Source organism: Entelurus aequoreus, unplaced genomic scaffold (assembly GCF_033978785.1).
Source record: "Entelurus aequoreus isolate RoL-2023_Sb unplaced genomic scaffold, RoL_Eaeq_v1.1 HiC_scaffold_112, whole genome shotgun sequence".
NCBI lineage: Eukaryota > Metazoa > Chordata > Actinopteri > Syngnathiformes > Syngnathidae > Entelurus > Entelurus aequoreus.
The window spans coordinates 16,699-35,056 of NW_026908044.1; the positions used below are offsets into that span (position 1 = coordinate 16,699).

The window sequence follows — 18,358 nt, forward strand, 5'->3', positions numbered from 1 at the left end:
AATGGAATGTGCTGGGGTCCTTGTGATGGCCTTGTCTCTGTTTAGTCTGCGTGCTGTGGTCTTATCTTCCTTGAGGTCCTTCAAGTCCGACCTTGGCTGTCAGCAGGCAGGGTCTGCAAACAAACTGCTGCTACGAGGCCACTTGCAGTGGAAGATAACAAGTTGTGTGCCTTTGCACAGATAGAAAAGTACAACTTGAGCACAATTGATAATAACTATAGCAACAGCCTTTAAGCATAAGAGGCGTGTGATAACTTGCACATAATTATTCAAACAAAAATTGAAACAGAAATTGCAAATTTTCACGGTTTTTGTGTCCCAAGCCCGTGAGGGCCCAGCAGGACCCCGCTGCTCGTTGAGAAGAGCAGACCCCGCTGCTCGTTGAGAAGAGCAGACCCCGCTGCTCGTTGAGAAGAGCAGTACGTCAAATGGTCTCAGAGAATGTTTTTGAAAAAGACCTTTTTGAGCTAGCTAAATACTGATCCAAGTATTATTATTCTCTTCAGTTCACGCAGATTATTTGCCTGCAAATTCGCACACTTTTTGTACAATCACAATCATTTTTGCCAATCAATTTCTCTCAAACGTGTACGTCTGATCAACACTTCTGTTTCTCTCTTGTGTCGACCAAGAAACAACAACAACAACATATATTCCATCCTCGTCCTCCCTTCCTGTCCCTGCCTACAGCGCTAAGCCTTCTGGGTAAAAACATAGACTTCCTAGTTGAGGTGTAGTTCTACTAACCCCGTTTCCATATGAGTTGGGAAATGGTGTTAGATGTAAATATAAACGGAATACAATGCTTTGCAAATCCTTTTCAAGCCATATTCAGTTGAATATGCTACAAAGACAACATACGACTGATAAACTTTTTTTTTTGTGCAAATAATCATTAACTTTATAATTTGATGGCAGCAACACGTGACAAAGAAGTTGGGAAAGGTGGCAATAAATACTGATAAAGTTGATGAATGCTCATCAAACACTTATTTGGAACATCCCACAGGTGAACAGGCAAATTGGGAACAGGTGGGTGCCATGATTGGGTATAAAAGTAGATTCCATGAAATGCTCAGTCATTCACAAACAAGGATGGGGCGAGGGTCACCACTTTGTCAACAAATGCCTGAGCAAATTGTTGAACAGTTTAAGAACAACCTTTCTCAAGCAGCTATTGCAAGGAATTGAGGGATTTCACCATCTACGCTCCGTAATATCATCAAAGGGTTCAGAGAATGTGGAGAAATCACTGCAGGTAAGCAGCTAAGCCCGTGACCTTCCATCCCTCAGGCTGTACTGCATCAACAAGCCACATCAGTGTGTAAAGGATATCACCACATGGAACACTTCAGAAAGCCACTGTCAGTAACTACAGTTGGTCGCTACATCTGTAAGTGCAAGTTAAAACTCTCCTATGCAAGGCCAAAACCGTTTATCAACAACACCCAGAAACGCCGAGCTCATCTAAGATGGACTGATACAAAGTGGAAAAGTGTTCTGTGGTCTGATGAGTCCACATTTCAAATTGTTTTTGGAAACTGTGGACGTCGTGTCCTCCGGACCAAAGAGGAAAAGAACCATCCGGATTGTTCTAGGGTGAAAGTGTAAAAGTCAGCATGTGTGATGGTATGGGGGTGTATTAGTGGCCAAGACATGGGTAACTTACACATCTGTGAAGGCACCATTAATGCTGAAAGGTACATACAGCTTTTGGAGCAACATATGTTGCCATCCAAGCAACGTTACCATGGACGCCCCTGCTTATTTCAGCAAGACAATGCCAAGCCAGGTGTTACATCAAGGTGGCTTCATAGTAAAAGAGTGCGGGTACTAGACTGGCCTGCCTGTAGTCCAGACATTGAAAATGTGTGGCACCTAAAATAGCAGAAGGGAGACCCCCGGACTGTTGAACAACTTAAGCTGTACATCAAGCAAGAATGGGAAAGAATTCCACTTCAAAAATGTGTCTCCTCACTTCCCAAACCAAAACTGAGTGTTGTTCAAAGGAAAGGCCATGTAACACAGTGGTGAACATGCCCTTTCACAACTACTTTGGCACGTGTTGCAGCCATGACATTCTAAGTTCATTATTATTTGCACAAAAAATCAAGTTTATGAGTTTGAACATGAAATATGTTGTCTTTGTAGCATATTCAACTGAATATGGCTTGAAAAGGATTTGCAAATCATTGTATCCCGTTTATATTTACATCTAACACCATTTCCCAACTCATATGGAAACGGGGTTTGTATACTTCACATGTTGTAGGACAAATTCATTTTCACTCGTACAGCTTGTGACGTTGATTTGACATTGAAATGTGCTCATTAGCCAACCAACAACCTTGGCTCAATTTACAAATACAACTATTTCACCACACTCTTTCAAAGTCTGCTTTAAAGGACTTGTGTCATCAACGTTGTATCAATGTTGTGTGCCTGCTGGCAAGTGTTGTGTTGTAGACACTGCACCATCAATGTTGTGTTGTAGACACTGCACCATCAATGTTGTGTTGTAGACACTGCACCATCAATGTTGTGTTGTAGACACTGCACCATCAATGTTGTGTTGTAGACACTGCACCATCAATGTTGTGTTGTAGACACTGCACCATCAATGTTGTGTTGTAGACACTGCACCATCAATGTTGTGTTGTAGGCACTGCACCATCAATGTTGTGTGCCTGCTGGCAAGTGTTGTGTTGTAGACACTGCACCATCAATGTTGTGTGCCTGCTGGCAAGTGTTGTGTTGTAGACACTGCACCATCAATGTTGTGTTGTAGACACTGCACCATCAATGTTGTGTTGTAGACACTGCACCATCAATGTTGTGTTGTAGACACTGCACCATCAATGTTGTGTTGTAGACACTGCACCATCAATGTTGTGTTGTAGACACTGCACCATCAACGTTGTGTGCCTGCTGGCAAGTGTTGTGTTGTAGACACTGCACCATTAATTTTGTGTGCCTGCTGGCAAGTGTTGTGTTGTAGACACTGCACCATCAATGTTGTGTTGTAGACACTGCACCATCAATGTTGTGTACCTGCTGGCAAGTGTTGTGTTGTAGACACTGCACCATCAATGTTGTGTTGTAGACACTGCACCATCAATGTTGTGTTGTAGACACTGCACCATCAATGTTGTGTTGTAGACACTGCACCATCAATGTTGTGTTGTAGACACAGCACCATCAATGTTGTGTTGTAGACACTGCACTAAGAGACCAAGCAGACTCTGCAGTTAGTCAAGCAGAAGTGTCAATGAAAGTATCTGTGGGCACTTTTGACTTCTTCCACACTACACAGCTGACATTTGTAGTCCCAAGCAAGGAAGCAAGCAAGCAAGCAAACAAGCAAGGAAGGAAGGAAGGAAGCAAGCAAGCAAGCAAGCAAGCAAGCAAGCAAGCAAGCAAGCAAGGAAGGAAGGAAGGAAGGAAGCAAGCAAGCAAGCAAGCAAGAGGCCCCTTGAAAGCACAGAGTACTTCCCACATGGCGGCTGAAAGCAAAAAGCTGGCTGCAAACAGGAAGCCAAGCTGGCAAAGCGACGCTCGCGGCCTCCTTTCAGTTCTACCCTCAAAGTTACTCCTGTCTGCCCCTAAGGGCTCCTTCTGCCGCTCAGTCTATAATCTCCATGTGGAGGTCTTGTTACCCTCCGTCCTCTCCACACCCTCACATGTCACAACCAACCTCCGTCCTCTCCACACCCTCACATGTCACAACCACCCTCCGTCCTCTCCACACCCTCACATGTCACAACCAACCTCCGTCCTCTCCCCACCCTCACATGTCACAACCACCCTCCGTCCTCTCCACACCCTCACATGTCACAACCAACCTCCGTCCTCTCCCCACCCTCACATGTCACAACCACCCTCCGTCCTCTCCACACCCTCACATGTCACAACCAACCTCCGTCCTCTCCACACCCTCACATGTCACAACCACCCTCCGTCCTCTCCACACCCTCACATGTCACAACCAACCTCCGTCCTCTCCACACCCTCACATGTCACAACCACCCTCCGTCCTCTCCACACCCTCACATGTCACAACCAACCTCCGTCCTCTCCACACCCTCACATGTCACAACCACCCTCCGTCCTCTCCACACCCTCACATGTCATAACCAACCTCCGTCCTCTCCACACCCTCACATGTCACAACCAACCTCCGTCCTCTCCACACCCTCACATGTCACAACCACCCTCCGTCCTCTCCACACCCTCACATGTCACAACCAACCTCCGTCCTCTCCACACCCTCACATGTCACAACCACCCTCCGTCCTCTCCACACCCTCACATGTCACAACCAACCTCCGTCCTCTCCACACCCTCACATGTCACAACCACCCTCCGTCCTCTCCACACCCTCACATGTCACAACCAACCTCCGTCCTCTCCACACCCTCACATGTCACAACCAACCTCCGTCCTCTCCACACCCTCACATGTCACAACCACCCTCCGTCCTCTCCACACCCTCACATGTCATAACCAACCTCCGTCCTCTCCACACCCTCACATGTCACAACCAACCTCCGTCCTCTCCACACCCTCACATGTCACAACCACCCTCCGTCCTCTCCACACCCTCACATGTCACAACCAACCTCCGTCCTCTCCACACCCTCACATGTCACAACCACCCTCCGTCCTCTCCACACCCTCACATGTCACAACCAACCTCCGTCCTCTCCACACCCTCACATGTCACAACCAACCTTCGTCCTCTCCACACCCTCACATGTCACAACCACCCTCCGTCCTCTCCACACCCTCACATGTCATAACCAACCTCCGTCCTCTCCACACCCTCACATGTCACAACCAACCTCCGTCCTCTCCACACCCTCACATGTCACAACCACCCTCCGTCCTCTCCACACCCTCACATGTCACAACCAACCTCCGTCCTCTCCACACCCTCACATGTCACAACCACCCTCCGTCCTCTCCACACCCTCACATGTCACAACCAACCTCCGTCCTCTCCACACCCTCACATGTCACAACCACCCTCCGTCCTCTCCACACCCTCACATGTCACAACCAACCTCCGTCCTCTCCACACCCTCACATGTCACAACCACCCTCCGTCCTCTCCACACCCTCACATGTCATAACCAACCTCCGTCCTCTCCACACCCTCACATGTCACAACCAACCTCCGTCCTCTCCACACCCTCACATGTCACAACCACCCTCCGTCCTCTCCACACCCTCACATGTCACAACCAACCTCCGTCCTCTCCACACCCTCACATGTCACAACCACCCTCCGTCCTCTCCACACCCTCTCATGTCACAACCAACCTCCGTCCTCTCCACACCCTCACATGTCACAACCACCCTCCGTCCTCTCCACACCCTCACATGTCACAACCAACCTCCGTCCTCTCCACACCCTCACATGTCACAACCACCCTCCGTCCTCTCCACACCCTCTCATGTCACAACCAACCTCCGTCCTCTCCACACCCTCACATGTCACAACCAACCTCCGTCCTCTCCACACCCTCACATGTCACAACCACCCTCCGTCCTCTCCACACCCTCACATGTCACAACCAACCTCCGTCCTCTCCACACCCTCACATGTCACAACCAACCTCCGTCCTCTCCACACCCTCACATGTCACAACCACCCTCCGTCCTCTCCACACCCTCACATGTCACAACCACCCTCCGTCCTCTCCACACCCTCACATGTCACAACCAACCTCCGTCCTCTCCACACCCTCACATGTCACAACCAACCTCCGTCCTCTCCACACCCTCACATGTCACAACCACCCTCCGTCCTCTCCACACCCTCACATGTCACAACCACCCTCCGTCCTCTCCACACCCTCACATGTCACAACCAACCTCCGTCCTCTCCACACCCTCACATGTCACAACCAACCACCGTGATTACCTTTGCTTGTGTGAACTCCTGCAGGACTCTTCACCACATCAACTTGTCAGCTCCACACGCTGGTCGAGCGTCAGCAGCCGCCACCTGACAGTCAGACAGACAGCACACAGTCAGACAGACAGCACACAGTCAGACAGACAACAGACAGTCAGACAGACAACAGACAGTCAGACAGACAACAGACAGTCAGACAGACAACAGACAGTCAGACAGACAGCACACAGTCAGACAGACAGCACACAGTCAGACAGACAACAGACAGTCAGACAGACAGCACACAGTCAGACAGACAACAGACAGTCAGACAGACAGCACACAGTCAGACAGACAACAGACAGTCAGACAGACAGCACACAGTCAGACAGACAGCACACAGTCAGACAGACAACAGACAGTCAGACAGACAGCACACAGTCAGACAGACAACAGACAGTCAGACAGACAGCACACAGTCAGACAGACAGCACACAGTCAGACAGACAACAGACAGTCAGACAGACAACAGACAGTCAGACAGACAGCACACAGTCAGACAGACAACAGACAGTCAGACAGACAGCACACAGTCAGACAGACAACAGACAGTCAGACAGACAGCACACAGTCAGACAGACAACAGACATTCAGACAGACAGCACACAGTCAGACAGACAGCACACAGTCAGACAGACAGCACACAGTCAGACAGACAGCACACAGTCAGACAGACAACAGACAGTCAGACAGACAGCACACAGTCAGACAGACAACAGACAGTCAGACAGACAGCACACAGTCAGACAGACAACAGACAGGCAGACAGACAGCACACAGTCAGACAGACAGCACACAGTCAGACAGACAGCACACAGTCAGACAGACAGCACACAGTCAGACAGACAACAGACAGTCAGACAGGAAACCAGGCTGTTGTTTGCAAATTTCAGTCGCACGCAGTCAGAAAAGAAAAAAAAGTCAGGTACTTCCTGTGCATGTGGATACAAAATGATGTTTCATTGGTACAAAATGATGTTTCATTGGTACAAAATGATGTTTCATTGGTACAAAATGATGTTTCATTGGTAGAAAAAGATGTTTCATTGGTACAAAATGATGTTTCATTGGTACAAAATGATGTTTCATTGGTACAAAATGATGTTTCATTGGTACAAAATGATGTTTCATTGGTAGAAAAAGATGTTTCATTGGTAGAAAAAGATGTTTCATTGGTAGAAAAAGATGTTTCATTGTTAGAAAAAGATGTGCGCTTGTACTAATGGATAATACAAAGTAAGACTCCTGCATCAGAGCAGTAACAGGAAACATGTTCACACAACTCAAACTGCTGCAATGCTGACTTGATTACTTTCAACACGACCAGGTGCAGATGAGGTTTTTGCACAGGTGCAGATGAGGTTTTTGCACAGGTGCAGATGAGGTTTTTGCACAGGTGCAGATGAGGTTTTTGCACAGGTGCAGATGAGGTTTTTGCACAGGTGCAGATGAGGTTTTTGCACAGGTGCAGATGAGGTTTTTGCACAGGTGCAGATGAGGTTTTTGCACAGGTGCAGATGAGGTTTTTGCACAGGTGCAGATTAGGTTTTTGCACAGGTGCAGATTAGGTTTTTGCACAGGTGCAGATGAGGTTTTTGCACAGGTGCAGATTAGGTTTTTGCACAGGTGCAGATGAGGTTTTTGCACAGGTGCAGATTAGGTTTTTGCACAGGTGCAGATGAGGTTTTTGCACAGGTGCAGATGAGGTTTTTGCACAGGTGCAGATGAGGTTTTTGCACAGGTGCAGATGAGGTTTTTGCACAGGTGCAGATGAGGTTTTTGCACAGGTGCTGTTGTGGCTCTGACGCTAAAGTGGAGTTTAAGACAAAAGGATCCATCAGAGTGATATCGTTCAGCCAGCAAAGTGACAGATAATGACTTGTGGGTCAGTTACTGGATACTTTCTAATACGCCTTGGAGACTTTGACCACAATTGACCACTAAATGGTAACACCCCAATAAGTTTTTCAACTTGTTTAAAGGCCTACTGAAATGAATTTTTTTTATTTAAACGGGGATAGCAGATCTATTCTATGTGTCATACTTGATCATTTCGCGATATTGCCATATTTTTGCTGAAAGGATTTAGTATAGAACAACGACGATAAAGATTGCAACTTTTGGTATCTGATAAAAAAAAAGGCTTGCCCCTACCGGAAGTAGCGTGACGTAGTCAGTTGAACATATACGCAAAGTTCCCTATTGTTTACAATGATGGCCGCATGAAGTGAGAGAGATTCGGACCGAGAAAGCGACAATTTCCCATTAATTTGAGCGAGGATGAAAGATTTGTGGATGAGTAAAGTGCAAGTGAAGGACTAGTGGGGAGTTGAAGCTATTCAGATAGGGAAGATGCTGTGAGAGCTGGGGGTGACCTGATATTCAGCTGGGAATGACTACAACAGTAAATAAACACAAGACATATATATACTCTATTAGCCACAACACAACCAGGCTTATATTTAATATGCCACAAATTAATCCTGCATAAAAACACCTGCGTGTTTGTTATGCTAACTCCTAGCTCCTCTGCTAGCTCCTAGCTCCATAGAACACGCCAATACAATTCAAACACCTGATCAACACACACAATCACTCAGCCCAAAAGACCGTTTACCTAACCCAAGGTTCATAAAGCTTATATATTTTTAAAAAGTTACGTACGTGACGCGCACATACGGTCAAGTTATCGAATGTTTAGCAGCCAAGGCTGCATACTCACGGTACCTGATATTCAGCTGGGAATGACTACAACAGTAAATAAACACAAGACATATATATACTCTATTAGCCACAACACAACCAGGCTTATATTTAATATGCCACAAATTAATCCTGCATAATAACACCTGCGTGTTTGTTATGCTAGCTCCTAGCTCCTCTGCTAGCTCCTAGCTCCATAGAACACGCCAATACAATTCAAACACCTGCACAACACACACAATCACTCAGCCCAAAAGACCGTTCACCTAACCCAAGGTTCATAAAGCTTATATATTTTTAAAAAGTTACGTACGTGACGCGCACGTACGGTACGGTACGTGTTATGCTAGCTCCTAGCTCCTCTGCTAGCTCCTAGCTCCATAGAACACGCCAATACAATTCAAACACATGATCAACACACACAATCACTCAGCCCAAAAGACCGTTCACCTAACCCAAGGTTCATAAAGCTTATATATTTTAAAAAAGTTACGTACATACGCAAAAAAAAGCCAAAGCTGCATACTCACAGTAGCACGTCTGCGTCTTTGTCATCCAAATCAAAGTAATCCTGGTAAGAGTCTGTGTTGTCCCAGTTCTCTACAGGCGTCTGTGTATCCAAATCAAAAGTCCTCCTGGTTAGAGTCTCTGTTATCCGAGTTCTTCCATCTTGACTGCATCTTTCGGGAATGTAAACAAAGAAGCGCCGGCTGTGTACTGTTGTGGCTGACTACGTTCGAAAAATACGTCCATTTCGCACCGACAACTTTCTTCTTTGCTTGCTCGGCTTCCTTCTCCATAATGCAATGAACATGATTGAAACAGATTCACGAACACAGATGTCCAGAATACTGTGGAATTATGAAATGAAAACAGAGCTTTTTCGTATCGGCTTCAATGTGGAAGGCATACCCGTGTTCCCCGGGCTACGTCACACGCATACGTCATCCTCAGAGGCGTTTCGAACCGGAAGTTTAGCGGCAAATTTAAAATGTCACTTTATAAGTTAACCCGGCCGTATTGGCATGTGTTATAATGTTAAGATTTCATCATTGATATATAAACTATCAGACTGCGTGGTCGGTAGTAGTGGCTTTCAGTAGGCCTTTAAGTCTCGGGGTCCACTTAAATTGATTCATGATACAGATATATACTATCATCATAATACAGTCATCACACAAGTTAATCATCAGAGTATATACATTGAATTATTTACATTATTTACAATCCGGGGGGTGGGATGTGGAGGGAGGGGGGGGGGGGTAGGTTTGGTTGATATCAACACTTCAGTCATCAACAATTGCATCATCAGAGAAATGGACATTGAAACAGTGTAGGACTGACTTGGTAGTTGATATGTACAGCAAGTAGTGGACATAGAGAGAGAGATCAGAAAGTATAAGAATAAGTATCTACATTTGATTATTTACAATCCGGGGAGGTGGGATGTGGAAGGGAGGGTGTTAGTTTAGGGTTGAAGTTGCCTGTAGGTGTTCTTTTAGTGCGCTTTTGAAGGAGGATAGAGATGCCCTTTCTTTTACACCTGTTGGGAGTTTGTTAGCTGGTAATCTGGGTTTAACGTGGTTAGTGGAGCTCCCCCTGGTGTTGTGGTTATGGCGGTCATTTACGTTAAGGAAGTAGTTTGACATGTACTTCGGTATCAGGGAGGTGTAGTGGATTTTATAGACTAGGCTCAGTGCAAGTTGTTTAACTCTGTCCTCCACCTTGAGCCAGCCCACTTTGGAGAAGTGGGTAGGAGTGAGGTGGGATCTGGGGTGGAGGTCTAGCAGTAACCTGACTAGCTTGTTCTGGGATGTTTGGAGTTTAGATTTGAGGGTTTTGGAGGTGCTAGGGTACCAGGAGGTGCATGCGTAATGGAAAAAGGGTTGAACGAGAGTTCCCGCCAGAATCCTCAAGGTGATTTTGTTGACCAGAGAGGAGATTCTGTAGAGAAATCTCCTTCGTTGGTTAACCTTTCTGATGACCTTGGTTGCCATTTTATCACAGGAAAGGTTAGCCTCTAGAATGGAACCTAGGTAGGTGACCTCATCTTTCCTGGTGATAACAATGTCACCCACTTTTATGGTGAAGTCATTGACTTTCTTAAGGTTGATGTGGGACCCAAACAGGATGGATTCAGTTTCACCCAAGTGTATGGATAGCTTGTTGTCAGCGAGCCAGGTGCAAGTTCTACACAGCTCAGCACTGACGATTTTCTCCACCTGTGACTTGTCCTTGTCTGATACCAGCAAGACAGAGTCATCCGCAAACAAGAACAATTCACAGTCGCATGCTGATGACAAGTCATTTATGTATATTAGGAACAGTATAGGCCCCAATATACTGCCTTGGGGGACTCCACAGCTCACCGAGAGGGGGGGGGACACACGGTGCTGTTCACTTCTACCACCTGCTCCCTCCCCTCCAAGTAAGATTGCATCCAGCTAATAAAAGTCTCAATCAATCAATCAAAGGTTTTGTTAAATCCGATTGCTCTGAGCTTATCCATCAGTATAGCGTGGTTAACGGTGTCAAAGGCCTTCTGAAGGTCCAGCATGACCATGCCGCAGTATTTGCCCGCGTCCACCTCATGTTTGATGTGGTCGCTCAGATAGAGAAGACATGTGTCAGTGGAGTGGTTAGTTCTGAAGCCGGATTGGAATTTGTACATGAGTTTATTAGTGGCAAGGTAACTATCCACCTGTTCATAAACTATTTTCTCCATTACTTTCGAAATGGAACTGAGATTAGAAACAGGTCGGTAGTTGCTAGGTTCCAATTTGCTTCCTTTTTTGAAGAGGGGAGTTACTCTTGCTATCTTAAAATATTTTGGTACTTGGCCTTGTGTAATTGAGAGGTTTATTATGTGTGTGATGATTTTATTTTAGGCCAGTTTGATGTGAGAATGAGATCTATGGTTGATTGGGTGGAATCACACACCCTTGTGGGTAGTGTTATTAGCTGGGAGAGACCGTGTAGATTACAAAGCTTGCTGTAGGACAGACTTGGGCATTCTGCGGCCCGCAGGCCACATCCGGCCCCTTGTTCATCCATGTCCGGCCCGCGTGAGGCCAAACATAAATTACAAAATGAATTTTAAAAAGTATCTACGTCGAGTGTGCAATACAACGGTGCTGCTTTTGTTTTGAAAAGCGTTATTTGTATTACTTCCGTGTGGACGTATGCGTGTGCGTGATTGTGAGTGAACGTGAACAGCTGCAATCACAAATTACAAAATAAAGTTTAAAAAACATCTATGTCGTGCGAGCAATACAACTGTGCTGCTTTTATTTTGAAAAGTGTTATTTATGTGCGTATGTCCGTGTGTAACCTGCGAGTGAAGGTGCACAGCGACAAGTGATGCACGGTTACCGCCGAGACGCTAAAAAGAGAAAAGTTGATGAGGAATGGCGTGTTTTCAACAAGACATGGACTGCCAAGCAACGTTCCCTCTAAGGTGCGCGCCTGCACAATTGTGCACTGTTCAAGCGTCCTCTGCGCACAGCAAATATATGCCGCGCACCAAATCAAATCATCTGAATTCTAAAAAAAATAAACACATTTATTCTGTGTAATATTGCAATGCAACTCTGAGTGACAGTGACAACAAGCGGCCCTAACGGTGTTCGTCAACACCCTTCAATTATTGTAACGTCTATCGAGATGCTTCGAGGACAGGAATTATATCCATCACTTTATTGAGCAAAACTGATTATATTGTGACATAACCACACCAAAAACATGAGTAAAACACTTCTATCTGGAAAAACTAGTCATTTTCTGCCGTACAAACCAGGCCAAAAGCAACTTGTCATCTGTCACCAACACGCATAGCACTAAACCACTGGTGCGTTTATGGCCACACAAAAAGTCGGACAAGTCAAACACCACACAAAGTTACACTATGACTCCTCAGTCAGACGTGTGCTTATTTTACTGTCATTTATTATTAATGTTAATTTATTGATATTAATCATGGAATGCTGTTACTAGAGAAAGTTCCACTTCATCCTATGCTTACATTTCATTGTGCAACATGAGGATGTTTAAGGGCAACTAAATGTGATCTCTGAAAGGGGGACAAATGATTTCCAAAGCAGTGCTTTTGGTATAAAGTTAAGTTAGGTTAAATGAAAGTATTATTATTATTATTAATTATTATTATTATTATTATTTATCTTACGGTGTATACCAAAAATAATATTGAGCAAAATTGAATTGAAATATTGTCGATGTGGCCCTCCAGCAGTGCTCGGGTTGCTCATGCGGCCCCCGGTAAAAATTAATTGCCCACCCTTGGTGTAGGATCTGAAGACAGGTGCATCTTTACGTTGAATATCTGTGTTCACATCTCCAGTCATCATTTTCTCCACGTTGTCTACCCCAGCCAAGCATGTTAGTATAGTATGTTAGTACTTGTATTCATGTACGTGTATATTGTACATATGTTAGTACTTGTATTCATGTGTGTGTATATTGTACATATGTTAGTACTTGTATTCATGTACGTGTATATTGTACATATGTTAGTACTTGTATTCATGTGTGTGTATATTGTACATATGTTAGTACTTGTATTCATGTGTGTGTATATTGTACATATGTTAGTACTTGTATTCATGTGTGTGTATATTGTACATATGTTAGTACTTGTATTCATGTGTGTGTATATTGTACATATGTTAGTACTTGTATTCATGTGTGTGTATATTGTACATATGTTAGTACTTGTATTCATGTGTGTGTATATTGTACATATGTTAGTACTTGTATTCATGTGTGTGTATATTGTACATATGTTAGTACTTGTATTCATGTGTGTGTATATTGTATATATGTTAGTAGTAGTATTTGTATTCATGTGTGTGTATATTGTACATATGTTAGTACTTGTATTCATGTATGTGTATATTGTACATATGTTAGTACTTGTATTCATGTATGTGTATATTGTACATATGTTAGTACTTGTATTCATGTGTGTGTATATTGTACATATGTTAGTACTTGTATTCATGTACGTGTATATTGTACATATGTTAGTACTTGTATTCATGTGTGTGTATATTGTACATATGTTAGTACTTGTATTCATGTACGTGTGTATATTGTACATATGTTAGTACTTGTATTCATGTGTGTGTATATTGTACATATGTTAGTACTTGTATTCATGTGTGTGTATATTGTACATATGTTAGTAGTAGTACTTGTATTCATGTATGTGTATAATGTACATATGTGCCAAAGGAAAGTAAGTAAAGATTATTGATCATATATTGTAATAAGTCTGGCAAATGCATGATTGTTCATAATAATAATAATGATGATGATAAGAAAAGGAGTTATTTGATTTAAAAATCATGGCTGGCAATAAATATGTTTCACTTCTTCCAACTCCTTTTTGGATATGAAAGTCCTAATAATGATGGATTGTTTTCATTTGAGTTTTCATTGGGAAGTATTTGTTTCCATATCTGTAATGTTAGCAAGACTTTTTCAATGATTTATTTTGATTTGTTTTTAACATGTCCAAAATAAACGTAGTAGACCTAAACATTCATTAAAAACCAAAATGTATATTCAATATTTTTGGCCAGTGTACCATTAGTTTGAAGAGTAACTGTCACTTCACCTGTGTTTACTTCCTGCCAGCGCTCTTATTTCATTTCCATTTCCTGCATGTCTCCTCTGAGCGCTCGCTTTCCTCACCTGTCTCTGAGTGGCAGCCTGGCACACCTGCTTGCAGCTGCCAATCATGCCTGTTCACTTGTCTCTGAGTGGCAGCCTGGCACACCTGCTTGCAGCTGCCAATCATGCCTGTTCACCTGTCTCTGAGTGGCAGCCTGGCACACTTGCTTGCAGCTGCCAATCAGGCTACTATATATGCCTGTTCACCTGTCTCTGAGTGGCAGCCTGGCACACCTGCTTGCAGCTGCCCATCAGGCTGCTATATATGCCTGTTCACCTGTCTCTGAGTGGCAGCCTGGCACACCTGCTTGCAGCTGCCAATCAGGCTGCTATATATGCCTGTTCACCTGTCTCTGAGTGGCAGCCTGGCACACCTGCTTGCAGCTGCCAATCATGCCTGTTCACCTGTCTCTGAGTGGCAGCCTGGCACACCTGCTTGCAGCTGCCAATCAGGCTGATAAATATGCCTGTTCACCTGTCCCCGAGTGGCAGCCTGGCACACTTGCTTGCAGCTGCCAATCAGGCTACTATATATGCCTGTTCACCTGTCCCTGAGTGGCAGCCTGGCACACTTGCTTGCAGCTGCCAATCAGGCTACTATATATGCCTGTTCACCTGTCTCTGAGTGGCAGCCTGGCACACTTGCTTGCAGCTGCCAATCAGGCTGCTATATATGCCTGTTCACCTGTCTCTGAGTGGCAGCCTGGCACACCTGCTTGCAGCTGCCAATCAGGCTGATAAATATGCCTGTTCACCTGTCCCCGAGTGGCAGCCTGGCACACTTGCTTGCAGCTGCCAATCAGGCTACTATATATGCCTGTTCACCTGTCCCTGAGTGGCAGCCTGGCACACCTGCTTGCAGCTGCCAATCAGGCTGCTATATATGCCTGTTCACCTGTCTCTGAGTGGCAGCCTGGCACACCTGCTTGCAGCTGCCAATCAGGCTGCTATATATGCCTGTTCACCTGTCTCTGAGTGGCAGCCTGGCACACCTGCTTGCAGCTGCCAATCAGGCTGCTATGGCGGCGCATGGCTATGGCTATGCTGCGGCTATGCTAACGCTCTTGGGAGTGTAGAGCGATTTGGCAAAAAACACCCATCATTACTGTCAATTTCATGGCTGGCTCAAAGCGTGAACACTCTGTGATCACATACGACCGACAAACAATTCTGGATGTGGATGGATCGGGTCGTTATAGACTGAAAGATGCATGTACGGTGGACCTCCTCGCTAGCATGGGAATACTTCGTGGGCTACATCGAGCGGCCTTTGTAGCAGCGGAGTCAAGTGCTAGCGGTGACCGCCAATGGAGACGACGTAAGCGGTGCGAGCGGAAGCAGAAGCGGGGTTGCCGAGCGGGGCTAACAACAAAGAGAAAAGCTAACCAAAGAAGCGTGGAGTCTCCGGGTAAGAAGCCATTTAAACTAGAACTAGCCGGCGTCAGGCTGGATAATCCCTGCACACATAGCAATTCTCTTAGAATAAAACCCAACTCACATAATGTTTTTTCTTTTGTGACCGTGTCAGAGGCAGACATACATTGTACTGAGGTAGCTAACTATGATGCGTTCAGTTTATCGCAACATCAAGCAAACAATCTGAATATCCCCGTCGTATCAATTCCTAGATATGGTCGAAACTATTTAAAGTGCAATACGCATAATAAACGCAACATTATTAATATTGCTACTTCGGATAATCAACAAACAATCCTCAAAACAGCCCACTACCTATAATATGGGCTTTTTAAACATAAGATCATTATCTTCCAAAACGCTATTAGTTAATGAAGTCATTAGAGACAACAAACTTGACGTCGTTGGTCTCGCCGAGACCTGGCTCAAACCAGACGATTTTTTTGCGCTAAATGAGGCATCTCCTCCTAACTATACCAATACACATGTTGCCCGACCTCTTAAAAGGGGAGGGGGTGTCGCACTAATATACAATGAAAACTATAATCTTACACCTAACCTAAATAATAAATATAACTTGTTTGAGGTGCTCACTTTGAGGTTTGTCACACCGCTGCCTCTCCACCTGGCTGTTATCTACCGCCCCCCTGGGCCCTATTCGGACTTCATTAGTGAATTCTCAGAGTTTGTTGCTGATCTAGTGATGCACGCCGACAATATAATCATAATGGGGGACTTTAATATCCATATGAATACCCCATCGGACCCTCCATGCGTGGCGCTCCAGACTATAATTGATAGCTGTGGTCTTACACAAATAATAAATGAACCCACGCATCGCAACGGTAATACGATAGATCTGGTGCTTGTCAGGGGTGTTACCACCTCTAAAGTTACGATACTCCCGTACACTAAAGTAATGTCCGATCATTACCTTATAAAATTCGAAGTTCTGACTCATTGTCAACAAACTAATAATAATAATAATAACTACTATAGCAGCCGCAACATTAATGCTGCCACAACGACGACTCTTACTGACCTACTGCCTTCGGTAATGGCACCATTCCCAAATTATGTGGGCTCTATTGATAACCTCACTAACAACTTTAATGACGCCCTGCGCGACACCATTGATATTGTAGCACCGCTAAAGCTAAAAAGGGCCCCTGAAAGGCGTACCCCATGGTTTACAGAAGAAATTAGAGCTCATAAATTATCATGTAGAAAGCTGGAACGCGAATGGCGTGCGACTAAACTTGAGGTTTTCCATCAAGCATGGAGTGATAGTTTAATAACTTATAAACGCATGCTTACCTCAGCTAAAGCTAAATATTACTCAAATCTCATCCACCTCAACAAAAATGATCCTAAATTTCTGTTTAGTACAGTAGCATCGCTAACCCAACAAGGGACTCCTCCCAGTAGCTCCACCCACTCAGCAGATGACTTTATGAATTTCTTTAATAAGAAAATTGAAGTCATTAGAAAAGAGATTAAAGACAATGCATCCCAGCTACAACTGGGTTCTATTAACACAAATACGACTGTATATACGACGGACATTGCCCTCCAAAATAGTTTCTCTCTCTTTGATGAAATAACATTGGAGGAATTGTCAAAATGTGTAAATGGGACAAAACAAACAACATGTTTACTTGACCCACTTCCTGGGAAACTTATCAAGGAGCTTTTTGTATTATTAGGTCCATCAGTGTTAAATATTATAAACTTATCACTTTCCTCTGGTACTGTTCCTCTAGCATTCAAAAAAGCGGTTATTCATCCTCTGCTCAAAAGACCTAACCTCGATCCTGATCTCCTGGTAAACTACCGGCCGGTGTCCCACCTTCCGTTTATCTCGAAAATCCTCGAAAAAATTGTCGCACAGCAGCTAAATGAACACTTAGCATCTAACAATCTCTGTGAACCTTTTCAATCCGGTTTCAGGGCAAATCACTCTACGGAGACAGCCCTCGCAAAAATGACTAATGATCTATTGCTAACGATGGATTCTGATGCGTCATCTATGTTGCTGCTTCTTGATCTTAGCGCCGCTTTCGATACTGTTGATCATAATATTTTATTAGAGCGTATCAAAACGCGTATTGGTATGTCAGACTTAGCCTTGTCTTGGTTTAACTCTTATCTTACTGACAGGATGCAGTGCGTCTCCCATAACAATGTGACCTCGGACTATGTTAAGGTAACGTGCGGAGTTCCCCAGGGTTCGGTTCTTGGCCCTGCACTCTTTAGTATTTACATGCTGCCGCTAGGTGACATCATACGCAAATACGGTGTTAGCTTTCACTGTTATGCTGATGACACTCAACTCTACATGCCCCTAAAGCTGACCAACACGCCGGATTGTAGTCAGCTGGAGGCGTGTCTTAATGACATTAAACAATGGATGTCCGCTAACTTTTTGCAACTCAACGCTAAGAAAACGGAAATGCTGATTATCGGTCCTGCTCAACACCGACATCTATTTAATAATACCACCTTAACATTTGACAACCAAACAATTAAACAAGGTGACTCGGTAAAGAATCTGGGTATTATCTTCCACCCAACTCTCTCCTTTGAGTC

General features: G+C 44.6%; 1 long non-coding RNA gene across 1 annotated transcript in view; it reads right to left on the minus strand.

Annotated features, from left to right (window-relative positions):
* LOC133645459 (uncharacterized) overlaps positions 1 to 18,358 on the minus strand; it is a 39,570-nt gene that overhangs the window by 9,671 nt on the left and 11,541 nt on the right. The window contains exon 2 of the long non-coding RNA XR_009825121.1: positions 5,927 to 6,010. This is a non-coding gene — a long non-coding RNA (uncharacterized LOC133645459). The remainder of the gene's footprint in view (positions 1 to 5,926; positions 6,011 to 18,358) is intronic.